Below are 19,480 nucleotides of genomic sequence, written 5' to 3' on the forward strand. Positions count from 1 at the left end.
TAGATGATAGACAGACAGACAGACAGATAGATAGATAGATAGATCGGCCGTACCAAGTGTTGAAGCTGATCTGGAAGAGCCAGAATTCTCATATACCATTGGTGGGAATGTAAAATGGTACAACTACTTTGGAAAACAAATAACCAGTTTCTTTTTTTTTTTTTAAAGGTTAAACATGCATCTACCATATGTTTCCACTCTTTTACTCATGGGTATTTACCCAAGAGAGAAGAACAAATAAACCCATACAAAGACTTTACATGAATGTTTACAGCAGCTGCATTTATAATTGCCAAAAAAAGGAAGGAATCCACATGTCCATCAGCAGTTGAATGGATAAACAAACTGTAGGACGTTTGTGCGGTATACATTCCATTGTATGGCTGTACGATGGAATGCTAAATGGTTAACATGCTCAGCTGCTAACTGAAAGGTTGGAGGTTCACTCAACCATAAAAAGGAAACTATTCATACCACACAGATGAACCTCAAAATAATTATACAGAATGAAAGAAATCAAACCAAAAGAAGTACGTACTATATGATTCCATTCATATAAAATTCTAGAAAATGCAAATTAATCTATAGTGACAGAAGATCAGTGGTTGCTGGGAGGGAGCAGGGGACAGGGAAGGGTAGAAGACAAGGATTACCAAGGGGCATGAGAAACTTTTGGGAGTAAGAGTGTGTATATTATCTTCCGTGAGGCAATGGTTTCGTGGTTTTTTGAGTGTATGTATATGTCAAAACTTATCAAATTGTACACTTTAAATATACACAGTTTACTGTACGTCAATTGTACCTTAATAAGGCTGATAAAAAATTTGTAAGTAACTCTCCCAGAAATCTCACACTAGTAAATGGTGGAGTTGGGATTTGAACCCAGGCTAGCTCACTCCAGAGTCCACATTCTGAGTGGTATAATCCACTTCACGGAGTGACTGAGTAAGTACTTTGGGAAAGATGGCTGCTACTCTTATTATTGTTATTAATATTATCCAACCCTAATCTCTTTCACAGATACTTCCACTGAATCCAAAAAGAAAAGACTTACCAAGATTCCCTCATGAGTAAGCAGCAGATCTGGGATTATTCCCATGTCTCTTGACTCCCAAGCCTGAGTTCCTTCTTCTCTGTCATGAAGCTCCCTGCCACAAAGTCAAAATGGAACTCAGGATGGTGAAGTAGGAAAGAGCTCAGATCTTACTTTGGGTCCTGGCACAACAATTTATTGTCTGAGAGGCTTTGGAGCACTTATGTGACTTCTTAGATTTCTCACTCGGTATATTAGGGAGGTAATTAAAAAAAAAAAAAAAAAAAGTAGTGTCTTGGTTGGGATAATAAATTATAAGATTACTTTAGCACTCTATGGTAATACACACCTACAGCATGGGAGATCACCGAAAAAGAGAAGAGGGCGCCAATAAGAGAGGGGACCAACCACCAAAGACAAGCTTTGCCCACTTCAGGTCTTACCCATCCTGGACTCTGAGCTCCCCATTGCAATTATAAGGGGTTACATCTCTTAAGCCAGGGCTGCCTGTCAACCCATCGAAATACATTTCTGGAATTCCACCAGTAAATGCTTAGAAATACAATGTTATGTTTTACCACAGGTTTCCTGTTGACTTTTTGAGGAATGCCCACCTGAGAAAGCCTTTAAGAATTCTTTTTTCCATCTCCCCAGGGTGTCAGATAGCCAGCACTTTCAAAAGAGAATCCAGGCTTTATGCCCTTAACTACCTGGTGTGCGAGAAAGTCTTTCTGGCATCTTAGGTATGATCCTTTCCCCTTGCTTGTATTTCTTTCACATTCTTCATTCCAGATACCTCAGCAGCTCAATAAACTGAAGTAGTAGAGGAGGCCTCCTCTACATGCACCTCCTCAAACGATATGAAGTTCTTCTCTCAGTATATCCCTTTCTCTTTCTCATTTGCACACATACCTTTTGGTTGAGAGAGAATGAGAACTATTTTGGTAATCTATCTCCTAGGCTGGGTTTTCCCCATAAGCAGATCCTAAGGCAAGGATTTGAGAGTAAATAGTTTAAGAGAGAATGAAACGCTGGAAGGAAGTTAGGAGAACGATACAGGGAGAAGAGGGAGTCAATAATAGGTTTGTTATCAAACAAGTTACCACCAAGGGGAATTCCAACTTAACCCAACTGGAAGTCAGTGTAGAAATTGCACTTGGGGGTTATCTTACCTGAGTAGTGATCTGAAGAATTTATAGACCAACTTCCATTGGCCATTGGTTGAGTCCATGCTTCCCTTGAAAAGCTTAGTGTAGTGGGGGAGAGAGAAATCTGAACTGAGTATAAACTCCTTGGGAGCTGTGGATAGTGCTAATGGTTAACACATTCAGAGGCAAACTGAAAGGCTGGAGGTTCAAGTCCAACTAGAGGTGCCTAGGAAGACATGCCTGGAAATCAACTTAAAAAAATAGCCATTGAAAACCCTATTGAGGACAGTTCTACTCTGACACTCATAGAGTTGCCATGAATTGGAATTGACTCAGTGGCAACTTATTTTTTTCATAAACTCTTTGATGACTACTATGTTATCTTATTAAACTTTGAATCCCAGCCTGACGTAGGGTAGTTCCCTGGCACTGAGATCCTGTTGCTCTGGAGTCAAAGCAGGTTCTGGCTTCCTGAGTTGGACTTCAAGAAAAGAAATGGAGATGTTGGCATTTGAAAGTTGGCCAGTCTGCACTGAAGTGGTACAAGTGAGGGTGAGATACCAACAGTTGTCGTTTCAGGATATTATAGCACCACTTAGACTCGATGGCACCGGGTTTTTATTTTGCAAGTGCTGACTAATATATTTAGTATGGCATGCTCCCAAAAGATTATAAACAGAAGTGGCATGTATCATGCCCTAAGCATTTGCCAGTATGCAACCCTCCCACCCTCTCTTCTCCTACCATAGCAACCCAAAAGCTACATGTTCTGGAGAAGATAGATACAGGATGCAAGCAGACTGGACCCTTGAGTTGCCACTGGAAAAGTGGCTGACCTGGAAAGACTGTGCAAAAGAGAAATGAACAATAAACTTGTATGTGTTCACCAGCTGAGATTTCCAGGTTTGTTTGTTATTGCAGCATGGCTTAATCTAGCCTAACTGCAATAGGTAGCATGTATTTTCATAATCCCAACTGTATGTGTTAATTCAATAAATAATTATTGAAGGTCTGCTATGTCCTAGCTACCATCCTTGGTGTTGGGGATACAACAGTGAACAAAAGGATAAAAAAAAAAAAAATCTGAGAGCCTGAAAGCATTTCCCTTGAGAACGGGAACCACACAAGGATGCCCTTTATCACCGCTCTTATTCAACATTGTGCTAGAGGTGCTAGCCAGAGCAATTAGACTAGACAAAGAAATAAAGGGCATCCGGATAGGCAAGGAGGAAGTAAAATTATCTCTATTTGCAGATGACATGATCTTATACACAGAAAACCCTAAGAAATCCTCCAGAAAACTACTGAAACTAATAGAAGAGTTTGGCAGAGTCTCAGGTTATAAGATAAACATACAAAAATCATTTGGATTCCTCTACATCAACAAAAAGAACATCAAAGAGGAAATCACCAAATCAATACCATTCACAGTAGCCCCTAAGAAGACAAAATAATTAGGAATAAATCTTACCAGAGATGTAAAAGACCTATACAAAGAAAACTACAAAGTACAGTGCAAGAAACTAAAAAGGACCTACGTAAGTGGAAAAACATACCTTGCTCATGGATAGGAAGACTTAACATAGTAAAAATGTCTATTCTACCAAAAGCTATCTATAACAGATATATGTACACCCATGTTTATTGCAGCTCTGTTTACAATAGCAAAAAGCTGGAGGCAACCAAGGTTCTGTCAACGGATGAATGGGTAAATAAATTGTGGTATATTCACACAATGGAATACTACACATCGATAAAGAACAGTGACGAATCTCTGAAACATTTCATAACATGGAGGAATCTGGAAGGCATTATGCTGAGCGAAATGAGTCAGAGGCAAAAGGACAAATATTGTATAAGACCACTATTATAAGATCTTGAGAAATAGAAAAAACTGAGAAGAACACATACTTTTGTGGTTACAAAGGTGGGAGGGAGGGAGGGAGAGGGTTTTTTATTGATCAATCAGTAGATAAGAACTGCTTTGGGTGAAGGGAAAGACAACACTCAATACAAGGAAGGTCAGCCCAGTTGGACTGGATTAAAAGCAAAGAGGTTTCCGGGATAAAATGAATGCTTCAAAGGTCAGCGGAGCAGGGGCGGGGGTCTGGGGAACATGGTTTGAGGGGACTTCTAAGTCAATTGGCAAAATAATTCTATTATGAAAACATTCTGCATCCCACTTTGAAATGTGGCGTCTGGGGTCCTAAATGCTAACAAGCGGCCATCTAAGATACATCAATTGGTCTCAACCCACCTGGAGCAAAGGAAAATGAAGAACACCAAGGTCACACCACAACTAGGAGCCCAAGAGACAGAAAGGGCCACATGAACCAGAGACCTACATCATCCTGAGACCAGAAGAACTAGTTGGTGCCCGGCCACAATCGATGACTGCCCTGTCAGGGAGCACAACAGAGAACTCCTGAGGGAGCAGGAGATCAGTGGGATACAGACCCCAAATTCTCATAAAAAGACCATACTTAATGGTCTGACTGCGACTAGAGGAATCCCGGCGGCAATGCTCCCCAGACCTTCTGTTGGCACAGGACAGGAACCATCCCCGAAGACAACTCATCAGACATGAAAGGGACTGGTCAGCGGGTGGGAGAGAGATGCTGATGAAGAGTGAGCTAATTAAATCAGGTGGACACTGGAGAGTGTGTTGGCAACTCTTGACTGGAGGGGGGATGGGAAGATAGAAAGAGAGGGAAGATGGCAAAATTGGCATGAAACGAGAGAGTGAAAGGGCTGACTCAATAGGGGGAGAGCAAGTGGGAGAAGGGAGTAAGATGTATGTAAACTTACATGTGACAGACTGATTGGAATTGTAAATGTTCACTTGAAGCTTAATAAAAGTTAATTTAAAAAAAAAAAGCCATCTATACATACAATGCACTTCCAATCCAAATTCCAATGACATTTTTTAATGTGATGGAGAAACAAATTACCAACTTCATATGGAAGGGAAAGAAGCCCCAGATAAGTAAAGCATTACTGAAAAAGAAGAAGAAAGTGGGAGGCCTCACTCTATCTGATTTTAGAACATGTTATACAGCCACAGTAGTCAAAACAGCCTGGTACTGGTACAACAACAGGCACATAGACCAATGGAACAGAATTGAGAACCCAGATATAAATCCATCCACATATCAGCAGCTGATATTTGACAAACGACCAGTGTCAGTTAATTGGGGAAAAGATAGTCTTTTTAACAAATGGTGCTGGCATAACTGGATATCCATTTGCAAAAAAATGAAACAGGACCCATACCTCACACCATGCACAAAAACTAACTCCTAGTGGATCAAAGACCTAAACATAAAGACTAAAACGATAAAGATCATGGAAGAAAAAATAGGGACAACCTTAGGAGCCCTAATACAAGGCATAAACAGAATACAAAACATTACCAAAAATGATGAAGAGAAACCAGATAACTGGGAGCTCCTAAAAATCAAACACCTATGCTCATCTAAAGACTTCACCAAAAGAGTAAAAAGACCACCTACAGATTGGAAAAAATTTTCAGCTATGACATCTCCGAACAGTGCCTGATCTCTAAAATCTATATGATTCTGTTAAAACTCAACCACAAAAAGACAAACAACCCAATCAAGAAGTGGACAAAGGATATGAACACGCACTTCACTAAAGAAGATATTCAGGCAGCTAACAGATACGTGAGAAAATGCTCTCAATCATTAGCCATTAGAGAAATGCAAATTAAAACTGATTCCATCTCACTCCAACAAGGCTGGCATTAATCCAAAAAACACAAAATAATACATGTTGGAAAGGCTGTGGAGAGATTGGAACTCTTATACACTGCTGGTGGGAATGTAAAATGGTACAACCACTTTGGAAATCTATCTGGCGTTTTCTTAAGAAGTTAGAGATAAAACTACCATACAACCCAGAAATCCCACTCCTCGGAATATACCCTAGAGAAATAAGAGCCTTTACATGAACAGATAAATGCACACCCATGTTTATTGAAGCTCTGTTTCCAATACCAAAAAGCTGGAAGCAACCAAGGTGTCCATCAACAGATGAATGGTTAAATAAATTATGGTATATTCACACAATGGAATACTACGCATCGATAAAGAACAGTGACAAATCTGTGAAACATTTCATAACATGGAGGAACCTGGAAGACATTATGCTGAGTGAAATTAGAGGCAAAAGGACAAATATTGTATAAGACCACTATTATAAGATCTTGAGAAATGGTATAAACTGAGAAGAACACATACTTTTGTGGTTATGGGGGGGAGGGAAGGAGGGAGGGAGAGGGTTATTTACTGATTAATTAGTAGATAAGAACTACTTTAGGCGAAGGGAAGGACAATACTCAATACACGGAAGGTCAGCTCAACTGGACTGGACCAAAAGCAAAGTGGTTTCCGGGATAAACTGAATGCTTCGAAAGTCAGCAGAGCAAGGTTGGGGTTTGGGGACTATGGCTTAAGGGGACTTCTGAGTCAACTGGCAAAATAATTCTATTATGAAAACATTCTGCATCCCACTTTGAAATGTGGCGTCTGGGGTCTTAAATGCTAACAAGCGGCCATCTAAGATGCATCAATTGGTCTCAACCCACCTGGATCAAAGGAGAATGAAGAACACCAAGGTCACAGGATAACTATGAGCCCAAGAGACAGAAAGAGCCACATGAACCAGAGATTTACATCATCCTGAGACCAGAAGAACTAGATGGTGCCTGGCCACAACCGATGACTGCCCTGGCAGGGAACACAACAGAGAACCCCTGAGGGAGCAGGAGAACAGTGGGATGCAAACCCCAAATTCTCATAAAAAGACCAGACTTAATGGTCTGACTAAGACTAGAAAAATCCTGGGGGTCATGGTCCCCAAACCTTCTGTTGGCCCAGGACAGGAACTATTCCCGAAGACAACTCATCAGACATGGAAGGGACAAGACAATGGGTTGGAGAGAGATGCTAATGAAGAGTGAGCTACTTGTATCAGGTGGACACTTGAGACTGTGTTGGCATCTCCTGTCTGGAGGGGAGATGGGAGGGTAGAGAGGGCTAGAAACTGGCAAAATCGTCATGAAAGGAGAGACTGGAAGGAGGGAGCGGGCTGACTCATTAGGGGGAGAGTAAGTGGGAGTATGGAGTAAGGTGTATATAAGCCTATATGTGACAGACTGACTTGATTTGTAAACTTTCACCTAAAGCACAATAAAAATTATTTAAAAAAAAATATCTGCCTCTATGAGATGTACATAATATGGGAAGTCACTCTTCCCATAGAAGGAAAGGTTTCTTTCTCCTTATGCTAGTTGTAAGAGGCACAATGGGAAAAAAACAGCCTAGAGGAAAAGACTTTCCAGATGTTTCCATAGGAGGAACTCAGTCAGTTGGTATGTGTGACGCAAAAGTGTTAGAAAAAAGGAAAGGGAAATCTCAAGGAAAACTCTTTGTACATCTTTTCAATATTTGTTGAGAACTCATAATGGGCCAGGATCTGCGCTAAATGTTGGGACCAGAAGGTAAATTAAAAAATGCTGCACTTAACAAGCTGAGTCTGTTGTTGTTGTTAGGTGCCACCAAGTCGGTTCCAACTCATAGCAACCCTATGCACAACAGAACGAAACTCTGCCCGCTCCTGCACCATCCTCACAATTGTTTTGCTTGAGCACATTGTTGCAGCCACTGTATTAATCCATCTCACTGAGGGTCTTTCTCTTTTTTGCTGTCTACTTTACCTAGCATGATGTCCTTCTCCAGGGACTGATCCCCCGTTATAACAAGTCCAAAGTATGTGAGACATAGTCTCGCCATCCTTGCTTCTAAGGAGCATTCTGGTTGTACTTCTTCAAGACAGATTTGTTTGTTCTTTTGGCAGTCCACGGTATATTCAATATTCTTTGCCAGCTCCACAATTTGAAGGCATCAATTCTTCTTCAGTCATCCTTATTCATCATCCAGCTTTTGTACACATACGAGGCAATTGAAAACCCCATGGCTTGGGTCAGGCGCACCTTAGTCCCTAAAGTGACGTCTTTGCTTGTCAACGGTTTAAAGAGATCTCTTGCAGCTGATTTGCCCAATGCAATGCATCTTTTGATTTCTTGACTGCTGCTTCCACTGCTGCTTCCATGACCCAAGTAAAATGAAATCCTCGACAACTTCAGTCTTTCCTCCATTTATCATGATGTTGCTTATTAGTCCAGTTGTGAGGATTTTTGTTTTCTTTATGTTGAAGTGTAATCCACACTGAAGGCTGTGATCTTTGATCTTCATTAGTAAGTGCTTCAAGTCCTCTTCACTTCCAGCAAGCAAGGTTGTGTCTTCTGCATAATGCAAGTTGTTGATGAGTCTTCCTCTAATCCTGATTCCCCATACTTCTTCATATAGTCCAGCTTCTGGATTACTTGCTCAGCATACAGATTGAACAGGTATGATGATTGGATACAACCCTGACACGTAACTTTCCTGACTTTAAATCATGCAGAATCCCCTTTTTCTGTTCGAACGACTGCCTCTTGATCCATGTAGATTCCTTATGAGCACAATTAAGAGTTCTGGAATTCCCACTGCAACGTTATCCATAATTTGTTATGATCCACACAGTTGGATGCCTTAGTATAGTCAATAAAACGCAGGTAAACATCTTTCTGGTATTCTCTGCTTTCAGCCAGGATTCATCTGACATCAGCAATGATATCCCTGGTTCCACATCCTCTTCTAAATCTGGCTTGAATTTCTGGCAGTTTCCTGTCAATATACTGCTGCAGCCACTTTTGAATGATCTGCAGCAAAATTTTGCTCGCATGTGATATTAACGATATTCAATAATTTCCGCATTTGGTTGGATCACCTTTCTTGACAATAGGCATAAATATGGATCTCTTCCAGTCAGTTGGCCAGGTAGCTGTCTTCCAAATTTCTTGGCATAGACGAGTGAGCATCTCCAGCACTGCTTCTATTTATTGAAACATTTTGATTGGTATTCCGTCAGTTCCCAGAGCCTTGTTTTTTTGCCAGTCACTTCAGTGCAGCTTGGACTTCTTCCTTCAGTACCATCAGTTCTTGATCATATGCTACCTCTTGAAATGGTTGAATGACAACTAATTCTTTTTGATATAGTGACTCTGTGTTTTCTTTCCAACTTCTTTTAATACTTGCTGCTTCATTTAATATTTTCCCCATAGAATCCTTCACTATTGCAATTTGAGGCTTGAATTTTTTCTTCAGTTCTTTCAGCTTGAGAAATGCCCAGCATGTTCTTCCCTTTTGGTTTTCTAACTTCAGGTCTTTGCACATGTCATTGTAATATTTCACTTTGTTTTCTTGAGCCACCCTTTGAAATCTTCTGTTCAGCTCTTTTATTTCATCATTTCTTCCTTTTGCTTTAGTTACTCTACATTCAAAAGCAAGTTTCAGAGTCTCTTCTGACCTCCATATTGGTCTCTTCTTTCTTTCTTGTCTTTTCAATGACCTCTTGCTTTCTTCATGTATGATGTCCTTGATGCCATTCCACAACCTGTCTGGTCTTCAGTCATTAATGTTCAATGCGTTAAATCTATTCTTGTGATGGTCCCTAAATTCAGGTGGGATATATTCAAGGTCATACTTTGGCTTTCAGGGACTTGTTCTAATTTTCTTCAGCTTCAACTCGAAGTTACATATGAGCAATTGACCTGTTCTGCAGTTGCCCCCTGACCTTGTTCTGACTGGTGATATTGAGTTTTTCATTGTCTCTTTTCACAGATGTAGACATAGTGGCTGCAACGATGGGTTCAAGCATAACAACAATTGTGAGAATGGCACAGGATGAGGCAGTGTTTCATTCTGTTCTACATAGGGTCACTATGAGTCAGAACTGACTTAAAAGCACCTAGCAATGACATAGAAATTTATAAACATTTACCATTTAGCACTGCAGCTTAAAGCAAGGTGGCTCTTCCCCTGAAAAGAGGACACCCTCAGCCTCTTCATTTTTCTAGGTAGTGTTAGGAATTCAGGAAATTTCTGGCTTGGGAGTTGCCCTTTCTCTATAGCCTGGGGTCCATGAAAAAGGCAAAGTGTTGACTCCCCATCCCACTCCATTTGAACCTTCTACTTCACCCAATAGATCTGCATCTGCTCCCTCCACCCATTACTGCATTCAACACCCTCCATTCCTTGATGCCTGGTCAATTTCCAATGGATTAGCACCACTTTTTGTTGTTAGGAGTTGGTTCCCACTCATAGTGATCCTATGTACAACAGAACAAAAAGCTGCCTGTCCTGTGCCATCCTGAAAATCGTTGTTACGTTTGAACCCATTGTTGCAACTACTGTGTCAATTTATCTCTTTGAAGGTCTTCCTGTTTCCTCCATGACCTTCTGCTTTTCTGAGCGTGATGTCCTTCTCCAAGGACTGGTCCCTCCTGACAACATGTTCCAAAGTACATGAGATGAACTCTCACTTCTAAGGAGCATTCTGGTTTTACTTCTTCCAAGGCAGATTTGTTCATTCTGGCAGTCCGTGGTATATTCAATATTCTTCATCAACACCATAATTCAAAGGCATCAATTTTTCTTTGGTCTTCCTTATTCATATGTCCATGCATATGAAACTCGTGACCATTGAGTCAAATTGACTCAGAGCAACCCTATAGGACAGAGTAGGACATGAGGTCATTGAAAATACTATGACTTGGGCCAAGTGCATCTTAGTCCTCAAAATGACAACTTTGCTTTTGAACACTTTAAAAAGGTCTTTCACAGAGGATTTTCCCAATGTGATATGCTGTTTGATATCTTGACTGCTGCTTCCATGGTTGCTGATTGTGGATACAAGTAAAATGAAAGCCTTGATAAGTTGAATATTTTCTCCATTTATCATAATGTTGGTTACTGGTCCAATTGTAAGGATTTTGGTTTTCTTTATACTAGGTGTAATCCATACTGAAGGCTGTAGTCTTTGACCTGCATGAGCAAGTCCTCAAGTCCACTTCATTTTCAGCAAGCAAGGTTGTGTCATCTGCATATCACAGGTTATTAAGGAGTCTTCCTCCAATTCTGATGCCACATTCTTCTTCATATATTCCAGCTTCTCAGATTATTCGTTCAGCAAACAGATTGAATAAGTATGGTGAAAGGATACAACCCTAATGCACACCTTTCCTGACTTTAAACCACACAGTACTTCCTTGTTCTGTTCAAAGGACTGCTTCTTGTCTATGTACAGGTTCCACATAAGCACAATTAAGTATTCTGGAATTCCCATTCTTCGAAATTTTATCCATAATATGTTATGATCTACACAGTCAAATGCCTTAGAGTAGTCAATAAAACACACGTAAACATCTTTCTGGTATTCTCTGCTTTCAACCAAGATCCTCCAACATCAGTAGTAATATCCCTCATTCCACATCCTCTTCTGAATCCAGCTTGAATTTCTGGCAGTTCCCTGTCAATGTATTGCTATAATTGTTTTTGAACTATCATCAGCAAACCTTTGCTTGCGTATGATATTGTCCGATAATTTCTGCATTCCATTCGATTGCCTTTCTTTGGACAGAGCACTTATGTGGATCTCGTCTAGTCAATTGGCCAGGTAGCTCTCTTGTAAATGTCTTGGCATACTTAAGTGAGCACTTCTGGTTTTGCATCCATTTGTGGAAACATCTCAGTTGGTATTCCACCAATTCCTGGAACCTTGTTTTTTGCCAATGCCTTCAGTGCAGCTTGGACTTCTTCCTTCAGTTACATCGGTTCCTGATCACACTCTGCCTCCTGAAATGGTTGAATGTCGACCAATTCTTTTTGGTACAGTGACTCTGTGGACTCATTCCATCTTCTTTTTATGTTTCCTTTGTCAATCAATTTTTTGCCCATAAAACCCTTCAAAATTGCAACTCTAGTCTTGAATTTCTTCTTCAGTCCTTTCGGTTTGAGAAATACCAAGTGAATGCCTCCCTTTTGGTTTTCTAACTCCAGATCTTTGTACATTTCCTTATAATACTTTGCCTTCTTGAGCCACCCTTTGACATTTTTGTTCAGCTCTTTTACTTCATCATTTCTTCCAATTGCTTTAGCTACTCTGTGTTCAAGGGCAACTTTCAGAGCCTCTTCTGACATCCATTTTGGCCTTTTCTTTCTTTCCTGTCTTTTTAATTTTTTTTTTTGTTTGTTTTGTTTTGTTTTTGCTTTCTTCATTTGTGATGTCTTTGATGTCATTCCAAAACTTGTCTGGTCTTTGGTCATTAGTGATCAATGTATCAAATCTATTCTTGAGATGGCCTCTAAATTCAGGTGGAATATACTCAAGGTCATACTCATGGACTTGTTTGAATTTTCTTCAACTTCAACTTGAATTTTCACATTAGCATGCAATGATGGTCTGTTCCACAGTTGGCCCTTGGCCTTGTTCTCGGACAAGCACTACTTAAACTGTATTAAACACACACACACATATTTCCATTGAGTCAGTTCCAGCTCATGGCAACCACATGTGGGTCAGAGTAGAACTGTGTTCCACAGGGTTTTCAACAGCTGTTATCATTCAGAAATAGATCACTATGCATTTCTTCTGTGGCACCTCTGGGTGGATTTGAACTGCCAACCTTTTGGTCTGTAGTCTAGCACTTAACTGTTTGTGCCACTGTTAGTTATCTAAGCACTGCTATAACAGAAATACCACAACTGGATGGCTTTAACAAAGAGAAGTTTATTCTCTCACAGTCCAGTAGGCTAGAACTCCAAATTCAGGGCGTCAGCTCCAGGGTAAGGCTTTCTCCTTTTGTCAGCTCTGGAGGAAGGTCTAGGAACTTCTCCACACAGGAACCCTGGGGTAAAAGGATGCACTCTGCTTCCAGCACTGCTTTCTTGGTGGTATGAGGTCCCCACTCTCTGCTTGCTTCCCTTTCCTTTCATTTCTTGTAAGATAAAAGGTAGTACAGCCCACACTCCAGGGAAATTCCCTTTACATTGGATCAGGGATGTGACCATAGCAAGGGTGTTAAAATCGGACCCCAATCCTCTTTAACATAAAATTACAATCACAGAATGGAGGACAACCACACAATACTGGGAATCAGGGCCTGACCAAGTTGACACATATTTTGGAGGGACACAATTCAATCCATGACAGCTGCCCAGGGACTCATTTACAACACAGGGAATCTGAAATGACCACTACAAATTACCATCTCCTTCTATCCTCTGGTAAATTCATCTTACTTTGCTAGCAGCTTTGTCCAGCCAGTAAATAGCTCTGTGAAATCTAATCCAATGCACTGTGAAGTTGAGCGATTTCTTTCTGTTAGATATATAGCCTACACTATACATTACAGCATTTGGAAATGATATTAACTGACACTCTGATAAGCATCAGAGCCCAGTTGGGTCTCACCACTAATCATCTATTTTTGGAACTATCTGCAAAGCAACCATATGCTCAGCTATGGTTCTGACTCTTTAAAGCAACGTCTGCTGATCTTTCATCTCCCCCCATTGCTTGATTCTCTTCTTGCCCACCCACCACAACCATCACTTTAGCCCTAAGAAAAACTGGATTGTTTTTCTTTTCTTCTTCCCCTCCCCATCCCCTTTCCCCCAAATCCTCAACTCTGTAGAACAGCAAACCACATCTTACCTATGTGGAATGCAGAAGAAATGTTTTTCTTTTGATATTAAAAGTCTTCCCACCAATTAAGTAAACATTGGCCACACCACAGGGCTGGTATGTTATTGCAGAGCAGAGTGGAGCACAAAGCCAGAGTTTTTGCAGAGTTGTGTCAAAAGGAACCTCAGGCTTTGGCCCCAGCTCCAGAGAAGAGATGAAAACACTGTGTACATGTGTCAGAATGCCAACTGCAACTGTATGCATGGATTGCTACAGTGTTAGAGGGTTTGCTTCAACAAGATCTTCTTCACAAACAGCTTGTGGGAACCCCTCTCCCCCTCCCAGACAGAATCCAGGCTAAGATCAAACATCATGTTCTTAGAGGCCCCAGCAACCACAGGCTGATTTTTGAACAGTGTTGTCAACATGGACACAGTCCAGGGCTACGGGAATTGCTGACCAGAGGCCAGAGTGCCAGGTTTGGCTGCAGGGATTGATCAACCAAATATACATCTTTTCTGTCTTCTTAGGGTTGTGACATTCTCAACCAGAAATGTGAAACAGAAAAGTGGGACCAAGGAAAATTTAAATGATTGTTTTCAGCCCACCCATGTTTCAGTATGGACAATTTGCAATCTTCTAAGACGAAGTTCCAGCCTTCAGAAACTCATCAGTGAACTAATGCAGTTCACACTAAGATCTGCACAGAGAGAGTGTGGCCTGCCGATCCTGATTCTGTGTTTGATTTGCTTCATGGTAACAATAGAAGGGAGTCCCTGGATGGCAGAAAAACAGTTAAGTGCTCAACTACTAGCCGAAAGGTTGGTGGCTCGAACCTACCCAGAGGAACCTCAGAAGACAGGGCTGGTGATCTACTCTGAAAGTTCACAGCCTTGAAAACTCTATGGAGCGTAGTTCTGCTCTGCACACATGGAGTCACCATGAGTCGGAATCGCCTCGATGGCAACTAACAACACGGATAAACAAAAGAGGCAAAAACAGAGCCCACAGATCACTTTCCATACTTGGTGACTTAGGGCTAGGGTAGGCTAAAGAAGAAGGGAAGGCCTCCCAGTAGGGACAAAAACATCCACTGGATACGATGAGTGTAGAGGCTCAAATTCCACAGGGAATGGTCTAATTCACCCCCTTGATCGCTTTAATCAATCAACAGCCCGCCAAATTACAGAACCAGATCAGCACTGCATTTATTATTATGGCCTGTTTCATACTCATCAGTGGGAGGAAATCAAGCCCCAATGAACATAGATGCTTCTCAGGTGAAGAAGCTGAAGCTGCACCTTCTTCTGTCATTGGTGGATGGTTCACTGAAGCATGCACTTCCCATGGTCGTCCTTGGTCTGGGCCATGATGTGCTGATTTGTCTTTGACCATTTTTCTGGAGTTTGCCATATTACTCATTCTTTCTGTACTCTCTTGTGCTCCTTCTTTCCCCTCATGTTTCTATTCTGTTGTTCAACCCTTAAGTAGATTATTTCTACTTGTTCTAAGAAATATGGTTAAAAAGATTACTGCAAACCTAGACACCAAGGCTGGTGGGCAAAACTGATTAACTTCATCTACTATCAGAGAGTGAGGAATCCCTAGAGAACCAGGGACTTCGTACAGGTTAAATAATTTGACCAATTGTCTGCTCTTGATTCCCAGTTTTAGTTTAGTTTACCAGATGGAATTCATGATTATTCATCAATGTGCCAGAGCAATGTTAAGTCTGAGAATGCCAGCTTTCCAGCGTGCCTCATGTTTAGAAGCTAAGGGCAGGTAGCAGCCATTCAGAAATGCTGAAATGGTAAGGTTAGAGAATTGGGTTTTGAAAATGAGTCACCCAAACTTGTGTGTCAGAATCAATTCTACAGTGACTAACAACAACAATAGTAAAAGAGCCGTCACAAAACTCTTTCTCTACTTCCCTGTTCCTTAAAAAAAGATAATCTCAATTCTTTAACAGAGCATCCAAGATGACTAAGAAATAATAAGATACCATGTGAAAAGTCCCCCATTATCCCCATAGGGATTTAGTCAATTATTAATAAATATCCCCCAAGGTTTCCATTTTTCACTGAGTTCTGAGTATGTGCTTACTTTTGTTCATGGTCATGCAAGGGCAAGTTAATTTTATATAGAACATTTTTAGAAAGGTAGAATGTCAGAAGTTGACACTACTCTCTTTCCAGTTCTCTATTCTTGGTAACACCATTAAATATCGGCTGGCCCCAAAGGCAAGTTGCACCTTTTTTTAATCTAACAGCCATTCTGTGGATACTGTGTGTTTTCTGTTGCTGCCAAGGAGACAATCTGGCTCTCATTTCCTTTGAAGAAGAGCCCATTGTGATGAGTCAGGTCTACACTGGGAATAATTAGGTCAAATAAATGAGCCCTTCCAGCTGCCTATGGCATCACTCAACACTCCCATTTTGCAGATAAAGAAGACAATGTGTGGAGCAAACACAGAGTTTGCCTGTTGTGAGTTACCCCTTCCCCTTGTCCAAGGGATGTTATCGAAACTCATGGAAGGTAATTATGGCTCTTCTCTCTGCATCTGGAAAAGTGAAAACTGATTCACAAAATCGTGTGTAGATCCCATTGCCTTTTCACCCAACAAGAGAAAACTCTTGTCCCATGAGGGAATACGAACCAGCTGGCCATCTAGGAATAGGCATCTGCCTTATGTCACATTTGCCCTCATGGTCTCCCAGTCACCTTATCCTAGGCTGTCACGTCCATTGGCAGGAGAAAAAGGAAATTCAGTGGAATTGGAGTCATGTGCCAGCCCTTGTTAGTGCTCCACTCAAGCTGGCATCTGCAGATCATCATTTAGACAAGCATTTGCCCTGGACACCTCCATGACTCCAAGACTCTCAGGTAGCTTTCCAGTTTGTCCAATATCTCATACACACAGCAGGAGACTGATCTGGGGCAGAATTAGAAATCCCAAACTGCTACCCAGGTTAAAGAGCTCTACTGCCCAGATCTGGATGGAAGGAATTGGGGAATGGAGTGAAAAGCCACATAAAGAATAAGTTAGCCTTTCTGCCAAGAGACTGATTACTCAGAGAGAGAGGAGGAATCTTTAGTTCTCTTCTCTTGCTCTCTTTAATCTGGTTAAACCATTTGGAGATTACTGTAATGGAGGAGCTCTCAAGAGTTACACCACCAAATCCACCAACTTGGTATTTCTTACCTGATATTGACATGGGTCATTTGTCTCATGCAAGGGCTAATGATGCAGCTCACCCTATATCACACTGACCAGATCATGTGCCCTTTCCAAGCAGCATGTTGTCATAAGGATCCTACCACTTTTTAAGCCTAAACCACTACTTAAATCCTAGCGCATAAGTGAGTGGTCTTGGGTTGTGGTTCCTTTGCTTTCCTAAAGGGGTTCCACTATTTTTGGTTACTCCAGCTACACAGGAAATGAGAAAAACCAGTATCCACACCCTATCTTTAAAAAATTATAGGAATTTGACTTACATTAGGTAGTAGATAGGAACCTAAACACCGTTCATCAATCCTCCCTTCCAAGCTGCCTATCATGACTGTCACATCACACACTTACTAGATGGCACGTGAAGCCTGAGCAGAACCTTGGGAAGGAGGAAGCCACTGTGAACCTCAAAACTGAGGACATCTTCAACTATTCTTGGGACAATAAGCTGTGGAACAATGTTTATCACAAAATAATTTTCATTCAACTAATTATTGAGTGGCTGCTAAATACAAAGCACGTTTCCATTCCTGTGCCAAACCCAAATGTGAAGACCAGCCCTGCTGTCACCAGGGTAATCTACAAGTATGTAAGGAAGGCTTTCCTTGGGAGACCCAATTTAAACTGGCAAGGCTGACTCACAATTCAGCTCCTATACAGATGCCCCCCATCCTATGTCCAGATCAAGCCTCATTGGACAGAAAATCTTCCAGCTGAAGGCTGGAGAGCCCTAACCCCAGGAAAGAGGTCATCATAACCCCAAATGAAGAACAATTAATTTTTTTTTTAATCTCCTTGTAGCCTTTAAAAAAATTCCCTTCACTTATCTTGCCCTAGCCTAGCTTCCTCTCCTGGAATCTATCTGCCAGGCTCATTAACGAGAAACACTGGCATTGTCCATAGCATAGGCTGAGACTTCAGCACCTGGGCTTCTGTGAGCAAGCAGCAGCTGTTCCAAAGTGAAACCGTATTTCAACTCTCCTGAGAGGTCAGATGCAAGCTGCTCCACCAGCTTCAGAGGAGGGGGCAGATGTGAGAAGAGCAGGAAGACCCTGTCCAGCCTTGGGTTTATGACAGTCTTCCACCCAGAGGCGATATATGGCTAAATTTGTTCTGGCATCCCCAGGTGGCATGTGCAGCATGGTTGATGCGTATAGTGGGTTCAGTTTGTGCTTTGGTTCAAAGGCAGGATTGGGTGTGTTCACACATGGAGCCGCTGAAGCCTGGGGCTATGCTCAGTGAAGCGAGCAGGGGAGAACTGAGGTCTAGCAGGATCCATTATTCACTTGATCGCTGTCCTAGCTGGTGGGGCTGGAAATGAATTCACAGCTGGGTGGCCCTTGCTGTTATAATCAGGGTGGGAACCATAAAGAGTTGTAATTGCTGGTAACACAAATGGAGCAAAACTTTAAAATGCAATGTCCTCCTCTCCCCCCTCCCCGTGTCTTTAATCTGTGGTTGAAAGGATACTAAGACCTTGGGTGCATCCACTGTGCAGAGGAAAAGGAGGAAAATCTTTGGGCAGGAAACATTCTTCAGCGAGAAAGGAAGTTGGGGAGGTGATTGTTAATCCACCGCAGCTGTTTCACCCTCGTCTTTGTCTCCTTCCTACAAGGTCCCTCGGAAAAAGTGAAACAGGTGGTGGCTTTGAGTATGTGTTTTCACTGGAATGGGAAGGAGTTTATCAAAAGAAGTCCTGCAGAATGAAGCCCCAAAGTAGGACAAGACTGGTGACTTCCACTTCATGGTCCTATGAGGCACCGGGTTGGGGCGGTATAGTGGGTACAGCTGATAACTCACCAATTCCCCCGTTTGCAAACACTGAAGCTCCTTTGCTTGACAACTGATGAATAAGTTTTCTTTTGTGTGATAAGAATAGGTGACCTTTTCCCCTGAATTCTCATCTTGGGAGCCAGGGAGGAGAGCCCAGCTTCCCTTGCCTTAGCCTACACACCGTGGGAAAGAGTACCTAGTGTTTGAAAGTCTGATAAATGCTGCCAAACAGCTTTGGAAATCACTCAGTGTGAGCACTTGCTCCCAAACAAATGTCCAAGTTGTATCACAACAGGGATGCCTCTTGGGTCTTTGACCCAGCCACATACACAGAGGTGATTCCCTTTGTATATAGATTCATGCCACTTGTCTCTTTTCTGAAACAGCCTCAAAGGAATTATCTGGGGAAGTCAGTTTCCTAGGAGAACCCACCCCATTTCTCCAGCAGATATTTCCAGCCTTGCAAACCATTAGATAAACTTAAAGAACAAATTAGTCCTCATTGTAGACCACTCTGACTCCCAGCCCCAGCCCACCATGTAAATCATGCTATTCTGTCAGCGGATTGGAAGGCAAGCTTTCAGTTCACAGTCCTCCAACCAAGAGTCTGACTACATGACTCATTAGAACAATCAACCAACCACCATTCTGTAAATTTCTCACATCTGGTATCTGCTAATCTATGAATGGGGTGCCCACCAGCAGGAA

The sequence above is a fragment of the Elephas maximus genome, chromosome 24 (genome assembly GCF_024166365.1).
Source record: "Elephas maximus indicus isolate mEleMax1 chromosome 24, mEleMax1 primary haplotype, whole genome shotgun sequence".
Lineage (NCBI taxonomy): Eukaryota > Metazoa > Chordata > Mammalia > Proboscidea > Elephantidae > Elephas > Elephas maximus.